Consider the following 13823-nt stretch of genomic DNA (forward strand, 5'->3'; position numbering starts at 1 on the left):
TAACTAAGTAACTTATTATAACGCTAGGGTTAGCTATTAGCGCTATAAAGTAGTACTAAAGAAGTTTAGTTACTAGTGTTACTTACGCTACATAAAATAGCGCTTACGCCCTCTAGGACGGCCGTTTAGCTAGGCTAATAACGCCCTAGGAGGCTTCTACCTTCCCCCTCTAAATTCCCTAGAGCGCACTATTTGCTATGCTATGCCCTATTAGGGGGTTACGTAGCTTAGGGGCCCTAAGAGGAGAAACTAGCCCTATAGCTTTAGCTATTTAGCGTCTATTATAGGCGTTTTTCTCCTGTTACTTTATATAAGTATAGCTAGTAGCTATTTATCTATAGAACCTATCCTTTAAGACTAGAGGCCTAAAGACCCCTAATCCCTTTAGGTAATCCTAGATTAGTAGTCTGCTTAGGCAGCTACTATAGTAGGAGGTAACTTTTACTATAAACTCCTTATAACTAAGGACACTGCCCTTTAAGGCTGTTTAAGGAGACACTATATAGTAGTCTTTAAGATATAGGACTAGTTACGCTATATTTCTATAGCGCGTACCTACTAAGGGGTAAAGTAGCTACACTATGCTGCCTGTTAGGGCTATACTTACTTTTTTCTTATAGGCCTACTAATATCTTTTAGGCCCCTACCTTACTTTACTAGGTTTTAGCCTAAAAAAATATTTCTTAAAAAAAAGATTTATATAGGAAAATAAAAAAATTAACTTATAGCTACTAAAACCTTATCTAATCCTATATATAGCCCTATAGTATACCTATTATATAACCTTACTATTACTATTACTAGTTAATTATAACTACCTAACTTTACTATTACTATTACTAGTTAATTATAACTACCTAACCTTACTATTACTATTACTAGTTAATTATAACTACCTAACCTTACTATTACTATTACTAGTTAATTACTTATGCCTACATGCACCTATATACACTGCCTTTTTCCTCTTCTAGGGTATCTTTTTTTTTTCTAAGGTACCTTTTTTTCTTTCTAAGGTGCCTTTTTTCTTTTCTAGGGTACCTTTTTTTACCTAACTTCTTACTACTATATCTAACGCTATAGGACCCTAACTACTACAGGCCTTACTGCTTTATAACTACCTTAGCGCCCTTTATAAGCCTATCTTACTAGCCTAGCTATTATATAACACCTCCCTATCTAAACGCTAGTTTTTTAAACTTTAAGGCTAGTTTTCTTAGCTGCTATAGGGCCTACCTAGAGGTAAGGTAGTACACTCTACCTACTAGAAGGCGCCTTATAGCCTAGGGCTAGGTGTAAGAGGCCTAGGGCTAGGGCTACTGTTAGGCACTTCCTCTTCTAGGGTACCTTTTTTCTTTTCTAAGGTACCTTTTTTTCTTTCTAGGGTACCTTTTTTAGCTTCTAGGGTACCTTTTTTTCTTTCTAAGGTATCCGTGTTGAGCCCGCTACACGGTGATATAATGCCCTCCGCTTGACAACCAGTTGCTCCTGCGATTCGAGAGCAAGCAGTCGCCCTGCCAATCGTACATGTTAATAGCCAAGTCTACGCGGCCTTAACATTTGTAGTGTATTTTCTAGTGTATACCTAATAAAAAAAAACCTCCCCTCTAAAAATAAGATACCTACCTAGTATCTTAATAAGAAACTTATTTTTTAGTACCTTATTTTACCTTTTTAAGAAGGTTCCCTTATATATATAGGACCTAAGAGACTACTTATACTTTATTATACCGCCTTATACCTAACCTATATTTCCTAATTAATTCCCTTTAGGCACTTTTTTTTCTAAGGTACTTTTTTTTACTAAGGGGCCCTTCTTCCTATTAGTAAAAGGCCTCCCTAGGGTACCTTTTCTACCTAGAGCCCCTTCTAGGGTACCTTTTTCTTTTTCTAAGGTAACTCTAGTCTATACACCTAGCTGCCCTCTTGCCCCCCTAGGGCACTTAGGCTCTTATAAGCAGCACTTAACCTCTAGTATCCTTTTCTAAGGTACCTTTTTTATTTACATAAGACTTAGCCGCACTAGAACGCTAGCGTAGCCTTACTTATTCTCCTAACTGTCTAGTTACCTTACGCTCTCCTAGCTAGAGGCTGTTAAAGTTTATAAAGAAATTAAGGTAAAGGAGGGCTTACCCTTAGCAGATCGTAATAACAAGGCTACTCTACTGCTTACAGGACCCTTTTACATATCTAAGTTATCTGCAAAGGATTTAACCCTGCTTATGCTAAAATTATAATTTATAAAATACTACTACTTACTTTAAAAGCAGTAGAGGAATTGCCTGCTAAGACGCTAAGCTAAAGCCTATTTATGTCTGTCTATACGTACAGGAAGTATCGTTACGTTCTAGTATAGATTCTAACTTAGAGGCGTTTAGCTATTATCTAGCAGATAGTAGCGTTATAGCACTACCTAGTTAGACAGCTATAAAAACTAATTATCTAAATAAGTAGTTCCTCTTGTACTAAGCTTAATTACTATTATAACAAGGTTATTAGTAAGGTAAAACTAACCTATCTTATAACAGTCTAAACCTAGCTTATGTTCCTTATTAGTAGGTAAACAATCTAACGCTTACTAAATTCTGCTTTAGTATAATAAGAAGAGCTAATATTAAAGGATTAAAAAGCAACGTCACTATAAACACTTAGCTACTATAAGCTAGTTATCCTTATAGTAACTTTTCTAGCACCTCTAGCCTTAAATTTTAAGGGACTAAAGGATTAATAAGCTATACTTTTATAGTTTATATTTACACTAAAAATTAAAATTAAGAGGACTTTTACCTTTTTATTCTACTAGAGATTTCTATTCTCTATAAGCCCCCCTTAGGACACCTGCGTTATAGTTTAACAGATATACCGCCCTAGCTAAACTCCCTACCTAATAATGTCTTTAACCTAGGTTAGCCTATAAAGGACCTTAAAACTAGAAGTTAGACGTAAATCTAGCCCTGCTTTATTAAATAAGTAAAAAAATAATAGGAGTAGTAGTATTTTACTAGCGCTAAAGCTCCTACCTATTCTACACCTCTTATGTCTTTTTATAATATTAAACTAAAGTTAAGCTTAACAGGGTCTTCTTTCCCTACTAATTCTACTAAGCCTATTCCCTTAGCTGTAGTTTTACTAGATAGTAGATAAGGACAGTAGGAATCTTATTAATCTATTTATACGTATTACTAATTAGATAATAAGGTATTTAGCTACCTTAAGAGAGTTATAGTTACTCCTGCTATTTACCTACGCTTAGTTAAATTACTTTACTTTAATATTTAGAGCACTAGGCAGAAATCACATTACGTTAACACCACTTTCTAGCTATCACAATACTATATTTTAATTAGACAGTTAGATTCCCTTTGTCTATACTAGTTCTAAGTTAGTTATTAATTATACGCTAGATAGCTAAAGCCTACTAAAGGCGTTAGAACCTAGATACTAGAAGCCTCTAGCTAGTTACCTAGCTAGTAGTAACCTACTTCTAGGCTATCTACCTAAAGCCTAACGTACCTAACCCTTAGAGCTAATCCTTATCCTAAAGTTACAGATCTGTTTTACTAACTTCCCTTATCTATATTATTCTATTAACTAAAGGCTGTTTACCTTAGAGACCTGCTGTAGTTATAAGTACGACCTAGCGTAAGAATTATTCCTTCCTATAGATTTTTAAGAGACATTAAGAGCGCACTAGACCTAACAGAAGTGCTAGGCTCTTCTAGCTGTTAAACCCTAGCTCTAGACAAACTAATTTTAAGGTAATAGACTATTAAGAAGAAAAGAGAACTCTACCTAGGGCCCCTGCTGTTATCTCTACGTTTAGTTACGTTACTGCGTAAAACCTATATCTAGGTACTAGAATATTAACTAGCTTCCTTTTTACTATATAGGGCATAAGTGCCCCTTTAAAATAGAACTTCCTTATAGCTTAGGATTAACTAACCTATATCTAACTGCTATTTATATAGAACTTTTCCCTACTTTAGTCCTTTAAGTTCTTATTAAAGTATTTACTACTACCACTAAGATCTACACTAGAGGCCGTTCTACTTAGGCTTACGCCCTAGGCTTCGTTACTAACCTCTACGTCTGCCTACTCCTTAGCGTATTATTTCTACACTAAAGGTAAGGTATAAGTAAGTCGCTTAAGCGCTATCTATTTTTAAGGCTAGTATATTTAGTAGGTAAGTTGTTATATAGTCCTTAGCAGATTCTAACTTCTATAGCTACTATCCTACTATTAAGATATACTAACACCTTTTATAGTGTCTAATAAGTAACTACTCTAGCACCTTAACCTTACGTTTAGTTTATCTTATATTACTAGTTCTACTTACTAAAAATAGCCTACTAGTGTTAATATATTTAAATACCTATATTTAATTAAGTAATAAAGGCTTCTTATATATTTAAAGTTTAAGAATAGATAAAGGCTATATAGCGCCCCTAAGTCCCTAATTATTTACTTTACCTTATAAAACTAAGTTTAACACTACTATCCTAAGGGAAACTTTAGCAGAAACTAGCTACTAAAAGGTTTAATTAGTCTTTTGCCCCTATACGTATATTTAATAATTAATTTACACGTCAGAACCGCTACAAGCCTCCACTAAAGTTTCCTTTAGCTTTACTTTATATATATATAGTTTACCTTCTTTTAGGTCTAACCCTATATACTTTTACTTAAATCTATCTAAGAACATTAGGATTAGTTAATAATACGCTAAAGCTTTTACCTATATTTACTTTTATTATATATAAAGGTTTAACACCTAAACACTTATATATAAGGTTAACTCCTTAGTCTGTGTTTTAAGATAAGTTACTAATAACTATTATACTAGTATCTTTATAAATATATACCTTAGCCTGCTAAAGGGTATTATATAAGAGGCTATAACACTCCCTAAAGAGAGCTACGTTCCCTAAGCTTTTATCCCTAATAGTAAGCTAATACTAGCCTATACTAGTAAAGTGCCTTAGCTGTAAGAGCTAGGTGATTCACTAGGCGTAAGTCTAGTTATAAGCGCTTCCCTTTTAACAATTTTATATGCTGTTTAACCCTCTTTTTAAAGTGCTTTTTATCTTTTAATCACTCTACTTATACGCTATTAGTCTCTAGCTAATATTTAGCTTTAGAAGAAATATACCTCCTATTTTAAGCAGTATTCCTAAACTACTTAACTCGTTAAAGGAGCTTTACAGAGGCTTAGTGTCTAACTATATAGGGCTCTTACCCTCTATAGCGTCCTATTCTAGGGAACTTAGAAGGTACTACGCTAAAAGTATTTTTTATAAATTATAACTTAGGCCTAAGGCTAGATTTTAAATTTAAGCTATTACTACTTTACTTACTATTACTAAGGTAATCCCTATTAGTTTCTTTTCCTCTACTTATTAATATACTTAAGTTTAGTAGGTATTCCTACCTAATCTAAGGTTAACTAGTTAAAAAGTTAGGGGTTTTATAGTAAGAGTCCCTCTAGATCCTAATACAAGACGTTAGTTACTATATAAAGGAGGCTTTAGGAGGGTCTACTACTACCTTTAAGGGCCTATAACGTATGCTATAAGGCCCTAACACTAAGTAGAGCTTAAGGGTTAAAATAACGCTTAAATAGGCATACCTACTAAAATACTAGCAGGCGTAATATATATTTAAAGATTTAATAATTTACTAAATTCTATAATTTATATTACTTATTATATTTTACTACGTTCTTTATTAATACTAAAACTAAGAGATCTATTATTAAAAGTTTTAATTATTTACTTATACTACTTAAAAGAGATATTATTAAATTAGAGTTTAGTTATCCTCTAGTAGGCGCTAAGCCCTATAGTAAGGCCTAGCTAGGAGGGCGTCCCCTAGAGAGGGGACCCCCTAACCTACTAAAGCAATAGTTAGGTATATTTATAAAGGGTTATAAAGTAGTAACTTAGTAATAATCTCTTTACTAGTTTACTAATAAAGACCTTATTATAACTTTTACTTCCTCTAAATAACTAAGTTTAGATAACTTTCTAGCCCTAAGTAGTAGTTACTTACCTCTTTAGGCTAGTCTAAAAGCCTTACTAAGCTATTTAATTAGTAGTAGTAATAAGTAGTATATATAAAAGGTAGGGACGTAATTAATATAAGCTAATAACTTACGCTTACTAAGGATTCCTTATTAAAAAGTAATAATTATAATACTTTATCCTTAGTATAATAAAGTTTAATAAGATTACCTAGGCCTTCTAGCTAAAGGAGTACTTACTAGCTTTATTAGTGTAATATACGTGCAGCCTAGAATATCTAAGGGTATTATAGACCTATTATTACCTTACACTTCTATCAGCTTAAGCTAATAGTCCCTCTAAGAAGCTAGCGTACTACTAAAGTAATACAGGCTATTTAGCAGGTTAAGGTCTTGTTTATTATTATAATTAAGCAGATAAATCACTCCACTAACTAAGAACAGCTATACACTACTACCTACAAAATTAAGAAAGAGCTCTTAATCTATTAATCCTTATTATATCTAGACCTAGTAAGTTTCCCTATGTTAAGTTAAATTAAGCTACAGGCTCTACCCCTAGTGGTGCCCTTCTGTTAATTTCTTTAAGTTTCAGCCTTACGACTATACTCCCCCTAAAGCCTAAGCACTTTAATTTCTTATAAGGTGCTAAACAAGTTAAAAAATAACATCGTCTAATCCCTAGTTAGTATAGTTTATAGTTAAGACTATAACAGTATCTAATTATCTTTAATCCCCTAACTTTTATTCTTAATAAATAAAAACATCCTTAGTAAATACTTTTATAGTAGTTAGTCTTTAATAAATCTAAGAATTTTACCTCTAATAATTAAATACTAATACCCCTAACTGTCCCTATTAATTATTACGGTAGTCCTAGAAACTAACAAAATAGAACTACACGTCTTATTCTATTATTCTATACTAATATATTTAAGTATAGGCCTGCCTAAAGCACTTTAATTTTTTTAAAGTAAAAGTCCTGCTTCCTTAGCACACCTAGTGAAGGGCATGTAGTTCTATAGAGGGAAAGGCCTGGCCGGACTAGTGCACGTAGTGAGGCGGACCGGCTAGCTAGGCCTAAGGTTCTACTACAAGCTTTTTAACTATAATAACTTTAATATACGCTATTAAAGCTAGAATTACTATAGCTACTAGCACTAGACTTACCCTCTAATTATTCCTTATTAAGGGATTTAAATTATACTTATTCTAATTATAAGACCTAAAAGAGCCCTGTATTAGTATTTATTATTACTACCTCCTTATATTAGGATTAGGTAATTTACGCGCCTGCTGCCTTCTTTAGATATAGTAGCTATTTCTTAGGCTTCTTCTCTAGGGTTAAGCCCTAACCCTCTATTACCTGTTATAACTATACTAAAACACTACTTTAGTATTAAAAGTTAATAAAAAAGAAATTTAAATAAACTATTACTAGTATAAGGCTATATAATTTAAGAAGTTATTATAAATTACTAGTAAGCCCTAAAGGGTATTACTTTTTAATCTAATAAATACACCTCTTTATAAGTTAGGGTTTTTAGTATATATTAGCTTTAGAATTACTATAGTTATCTATATAGTAAGGTACTATTAAATAAATAATAACTTATATAATAAGCTATTTATAGTTTTACTATATAATTACTTATACTTAGATATATATAGCTTAATCTTTAAGATAAGTATATAACTACTAGTAGAATTAACTAAGTAACTATTATAACGCTAAGGTTAGCTATTAGCACTATAAGTAGCACTAAAGAAGTTTAGTTACTAGTATTACTTACGCTATATAAACAGCACTTATGCCCTCTAGGATAGCCGTTTAGCTAGGCTAATAACGCCTTAGGAGGCTTCTACTTTCCCCCTCTAAATTCCCTAGAGCGCACTGTTTGCCGCGCTATGCCCTATTAGGGGGTTATATAGCTTAAGGGCCCTAAGAGGAGAAACTAGCCCTATAGCTTTAGCTATTTAGCGTCTATTATAAGCGTTTTTCTCCTATTACTTTATATAAGTATAGCTAGTAGCTATTTATCTATAGAACTTATCCTTTAAGACTAAGGGCCTAAAGACCTTTAATCCCTTTAGGTAATTCTAGATTAGTAGTCTGCTTAGGTAGCTACTATAGTAAGAGGTAACTTTTACTATAAACTCTTTATAACTAAGGACACTACCCTTTAAGGCTGTTTAAGGAGACACTATATAGTAGTCTTTAAGATATAAGACTAGTTATACTATATTTCTATAGCGTATACCTACTAAGGGGTAAAGTAGCTATGCTATATTACTTATTAAGGCTGTACTTACTTTTTTTTTATAGGCCTACTAATATCTTTTAGGCCTCTACCTTACTTTACTAGGTTTTAGCCTAAAAGAATATTTCTTAAAAAAAAGATTTATATAAGAAAATAAAAAAATTAACTTATAGCTACTAAAACCTTATTTAATCCTATATATAGCCTTATAGTATACCTATTATATAACCTTACTATTACTATTACTAGTTAATTATAACTACCTAACTTTACTATTACTATTACTAGTTAATTATAACTACCTAACCTTACTATTACTATTACTAGTTAATTACTTATACCTATATCTACTTATATATACTGCCTTTTTCCTCTTTTAAGGTATCTTTTTTTTTTCTAAGGTACCTTTTTTTTTTTCTTAGGTGCCTTTTTTCTCTTCTAGGGTACCTTTTTTTCTTCTTAAGGTACCTTTTTTTCCTAACTTCTTACTACTATATCTAACGTTATAGGACCCTAACTACTATAGGCCTTACTACTTTATAACTACCTTAGCACCCTTTATAAGCCTATCTTACTAGCCTAGCTATTATATAACACCCCTCTATCTAAACGCTAGTTTTTTAAACTTTAAGGCCGGTTTTCTTAGCTACTATAAGGCCTACCTAGAGGTAAAGTAGTACACTCTACTTACTAAAAGGCGCCTTATAGCCTAGGGCTAGGTATAAGAGGCCTAGGGCTAGGGCTACTATTAGGTACTTCCTCTTCTAAGGTACCTTTTTTTTTTTCTAGGGTACCTTTTTTTTTTTAAGGTACTTTTTTTAGCTTTTAAGGTACCTTTTTTTCTTTCTAAGGTACCTTTAGCTTCTAAGGTACCCTTTTTTTCTTCTAAGGTACCTTTTTTTTCTTTCTAGGGTACCTCTTTTAGCTTCTAGGGTACCTTTTTTTCTTCTTAAGGTACCTTTTTTTCCCCTTCTAGGGTACTATTTTTCCCTTTTTAAGGTATCTTTTTTACCTAACTTCTTACTACTATATCTTATACTATAAGGCCCTTACTACTATAGGCCTTTACTACTATAGGCCTTATAGCTTTATAACTACCCTAGCGCCCTTTATAAGCCTATCTTACTAGCCTACTTACTATATAACACTCTTATATATAAACGCTAGTTTTTTTAAACTTTAAGGCTAGTTCTTTTAGCTATAATAAGGCCTACCTATAGGTAGTATAGTACACTCTATTTACTAAAGGGTACTCTATAGCCTTATACTAGAAGTAGTAAGTCTAAAGCCTAGGTCTACTTAAGTATACTTTTATATTTATATTATAGTAGTAATACTATCTTAGTTTAGTATATAACTATATTTCTTATTTTAAGAATTTAAAAGTAAAAATAAATAAATCTATACTAAGGGGCTAGTAGTCTTACTAGCTATTATATAGCTATTTATTTTATTTATAAATTACCTAATAGTTCTTATAACTAAGGGTCTTAGTTCTTCTACCTTTTAGTAAATCCTTTAGTGCTATAAGGCTTACTAGCTACTAAAGTAGAAGTATACTAACTACTAACACTAAGGGCCTTGGCTACTAAGGTATAAGATATAGACTACTATAGCTATAGTGTACTTACTACTAAGGTATAAAGTATACTAGCTACTAAACTATACTATAACTATATTTCTATTTATATATCCTCTATCTAACCTCTTTAGTTATAATATTACCTCCCTCTTTAAGAGCTATATTATTTATAATATATATTAGGCTTAAGTTTCTAAAGTATATAAGATTAAATAAGGTTTTAGTAGCTATAAGTTAATTCTTCTATTTTCTTATATAAATCCTTTTATTAAGAAATATTTTTTTAAACTAAAACCTAGTAAAGTAAGGTAAAGACTTAAAAAGTATTAGTAGGTCTATAAGAAGGTAAGACTAATTAGTATAATATACTAGTACTATACTTATAGTAAATATATATAGTTACCTAAATACTACTTAAGCTTTAATAAACCTTTTAATTAATATCTTCTTAAGTCCTTTAAGGCGTTATTATAAAGCTATACTAGTTAATTAGTACTTATAGCTATATCTTTAAGCTATAAGTATAAATTTTAAAGTAGACTATTAAAGTTAAGGTGTTTTTTTATAAAACCTTTTTAGTACTATTAGTAAATAGTAAAAGCTTATAGTATTATACTAAGTAAGGTCTTTATTATAGCTAACTTAAATTATATAGTATTAAAGTCTCTTATAGTTAATCTTAAACTATAATAAGTATACTACTTTATATTTTATTTCCTTATCTTTAGTAGTAGTTAGTAGTAAAAGGTCTTAATACTAGCCTAAAAGTAAGTCTACTAAGGCTATCTAAAGCTTACTAAAATAAAATACTAAGTAAGTATTAATATCTTTAAGGAGCTAAACCTACTAAGTACTACTTAAGCCTATATTAATTATAAGCTAAAGACCTAACTAAGGGTTCTAAAGCTTATTAAGGTTATTTATTTTTAGTAAGAAGTATTAATAAAGATATTATCTTTTACTTAGATATTATCTAGCCTCTAACGTTTATTTATATACTATTATTAGTGTTCTTAAGTAGCTTTTATATTCCCTTAAGTAATCTATTTATACTTATAAATATAGTTAGCTAATTTTTAGGCTTTAGTCTAGTTAACCTTTTCTTAAGTGCTATTAAACTTTACTATCTTATAGTCTTAGTTAAAACTAAGTTATAGTATATAGCTAAATTTAACTTTAAGTAGTAATAAGCTAGTGCTTTTACTAAGAAGTATAGTATAAGTAAAATCTACTATAAGAAGTATTTTACTTTAGTTATTTTAGTAGTAATTTACTAATAAGTGTAATTACTAAATAATATACTAGTTAAAGATCTTTATTTAGCTATTTATTTCTAAGTAGTTAGTAGTAAAAAGGTAAATCTTAATACTATAAATCTTTATTAGTTTATCTTAAAATTTAGAAATAAATTAATAGCTATAGTTAAAGGTAATTATCTTTAGAAAACTAAAGAAAAGTAGTAAGTATTTATAAAAAAAGTAAAATATATCTCTTCGTCGCTTAACTCCCGTAACACCACATGAACGGATAGTTGTACCCGTCTTGTAATGATAATCGCCGCTCAGACTCGGATCTGAAGTGGGGGCTCGATTAAAGACCGTTGTAGCAGTAACGGTACAGCTGCTGTATCGGAACCGGCACCAGAGGATGGCGAGCGGCCTTATACAGAGTCTTATGGTCAGGGGCACTCGGCGCCAGTAAGCTGCTATGCAAAGTCGAAAGGCCTGCCCCCAGCGAAGTGTTTTGGAAGAAAGCCGTGTCTCCGGTGGCCAACTATCATTCAATCCCCACGTGTCAGTGTCGTGGTCTAATCATAGAGTATCACACCGCTCGCAATACTACGCGCCACTTGGAGTATAGATTGCTGATTTTCCATGGTACGGAGATGTATTTTAGCTAGTAATATATTTCTATAATCTAATTTATTAATTCCTTTAAGGTATATAAGTAACTTTTAGTTATAGGCTTTTTAAATTATATAAGTATATAGGTTATTTTTAAAAAGTACTACTAAATATTTATTTATAGTTAATAGGCTATTATTAGTTAGTTTTTATTACTTTTACTTTTATTAAGCTAGATTTTAAGAAGCTAATAAAAAGGGTGTAGTAGCCTCTTAATTTAGTTATAAGATTTATTTTACTAGTAGGGACCTTTAGAGGTTATTTTTAGGCGTTAGGGCACCTACTATAATTACTTTAAAAGTAGTTCCCTTAGTTATAGTAGTAGTCTTTAGTAGCTACTATAACTAAATAGTAATTCTTAGTATAAGTAGTAAAAGTAATAAAAAGACTTATATATAGCTAGCCTTCTTTAAGGCCTTTTATATAGTAAGATCTTTTTTTTTAAATAAGGTATTTACTAAGACGTTTTCTTTTAAGTTAATAGCTAATTTAAAAATTAAAGCCTACTATTAGTTCTAACTATTTAGCCTAATAGCTATTTAATAAGCGTTTTATAATAAGGTATAGTAGTAGCTAATAATTAGTAATAGCTTTAAAATAATATTAATAGCTAGTAAGCTTAGCTTACTATTCTTATAATATAAAAATAATAGTAAAAAGTTCTTTATTATAAATTATATAGTTTATTTTTATACTACTTATAGTCTTAAAGTAAATAGTAACTAAGTACTAAATACAATTTTCTTACTATTAAAGTATTATATTAGTATATATAAAGTCTAAAGTATTAGTCTTAATATAAGTTAAGAGTTTAGGCTTAAAATAGTAACGCACTAAAGTAGTAGTAAAAGACTTTTTTAAAGAGGTAAAAGCCTTTTTATAGTTATTAGTCTATAAAAATAAGTAGTCCTTAGTAGTAAGTTAGGTTAAAAGGTAGGCTATATATTAATACTTAGTAGTAAACTAATAGTAAAGATTATAAAACCTTAAGAAGGATTAGACTACCTTAATAGTTATTAAGGCTTATTAATTCTTAATTATAGTAATTTTCTTAAGGTTAAAGTAAATACTATTAGTAAAAATAATAAACCTAAGGTACTTAGTAGTAGTTACTTTAAATTTATACTTTTTAATATTTACTTATAGCCTAGCTTTCTAAAGCTAAGTAAAGATCTTTTTTATATACTCTTATTACTATAAAAGGTCTTTAGAGAAAATTAAGATATTATTAAAGTAAGTAGTATAAAAGTTATTAAAACACTTTATTAAGATATTATTTATATACTACTAAAAAGTAGCTAGACTATTATATAAGCTAAATAGTAATATTTTTTACTTATATATACTATAGTAAGTATAGAAAGTTATTAGATCTTTAGAGTTAAGGTATATTTAAATTTTATTAAAGGCTAAGTTAATATTAATCTTTATAAAAATCTTTACCTACTTAAGATATAATAAAGTTTTATTAATTAATAGAAGAAAATAGTAATCCTTTTTTATAAGTTTATTAAGCTTTTATAAATCTTTATAAAATTATAGACTACTATTATTTCTTTAAATAAATAGTATAAAAGTAGCTTATAGTGTATTCTCTAGCTTAAGCTAACCTTTCTATAAGTTCTTTAAGAGGTACTTTTAATAAGAAATAATAAGTAGATTAGTAGGTTAACTAGATAGATAAGTAAATAGATAGGTAGAAAAATAGGTGTAGTTTTATTATACTTAGAAGTTATTAAGAGCTAGAATCCCTTAAGGGGATTTATCTCTATTTATAATTAACTAACTTCTATATTTCTAGTAATATATATATTAACCTTTATATTATATTATACTATTATACTATTATATAGATTTAAAACCTTATATTATTATAGCTTATTTAGAGCTAGTTTTAGCCTGTTACACTACTTATTATAGCTTGTTATAGTATAATATAATCTGTTTAATATCTAGTTTTATTTAAGTAAATATTTCTGTTTTTAGTACCTTAAAGTAAATCTAGTTACTATTTCTATATATCTACTTTTTATACTTCTTAGAGATAAAGTATTAG

General features: G+C 29.9%; 2 non-coding genes across 2 annotated transcripts; both read right to left on the reverse strand.

Annotated features, from left to right (window-relative positions):
• Window positions 1–2262: 2262 nt before the first annotated feature.
• Window positions 2263–5760, reverse strand: GLRG_12559. Its single transcript, XR_001139492.1, has one exon. It is a non-coding gene; the product is annotated as a 28S ribosomal RNA (ribosomal RNA).
• A 183-nt stretch (window positions 5761–5943) lies between these two features.
• On the reverse strand, window positions 5944–7738 carry GLRG_12560. The gene has a single exon (XR_001139493.1). It is a non-coding gene; the product is annotated as an 18S ribosomal RNA (ribosomal RNA).
• Window positions 7739–13823: the final 6085 nt, after the last annotated feature.

Source organism: Colletotrichum graminicola, assembly GCF_000149035.1.
Source record: "Colletotrichum graminicola M1.001 genomic scaffold supercont1.248, whole genome shotgun sequence".
Taxonomy (NCBI): Eukaryota; Fungi; Ascomycota; class Sordariomycetes; order Glomerellales; family Glomerellaceae; genus Colletotrichum; species Colletotrichum graminicola.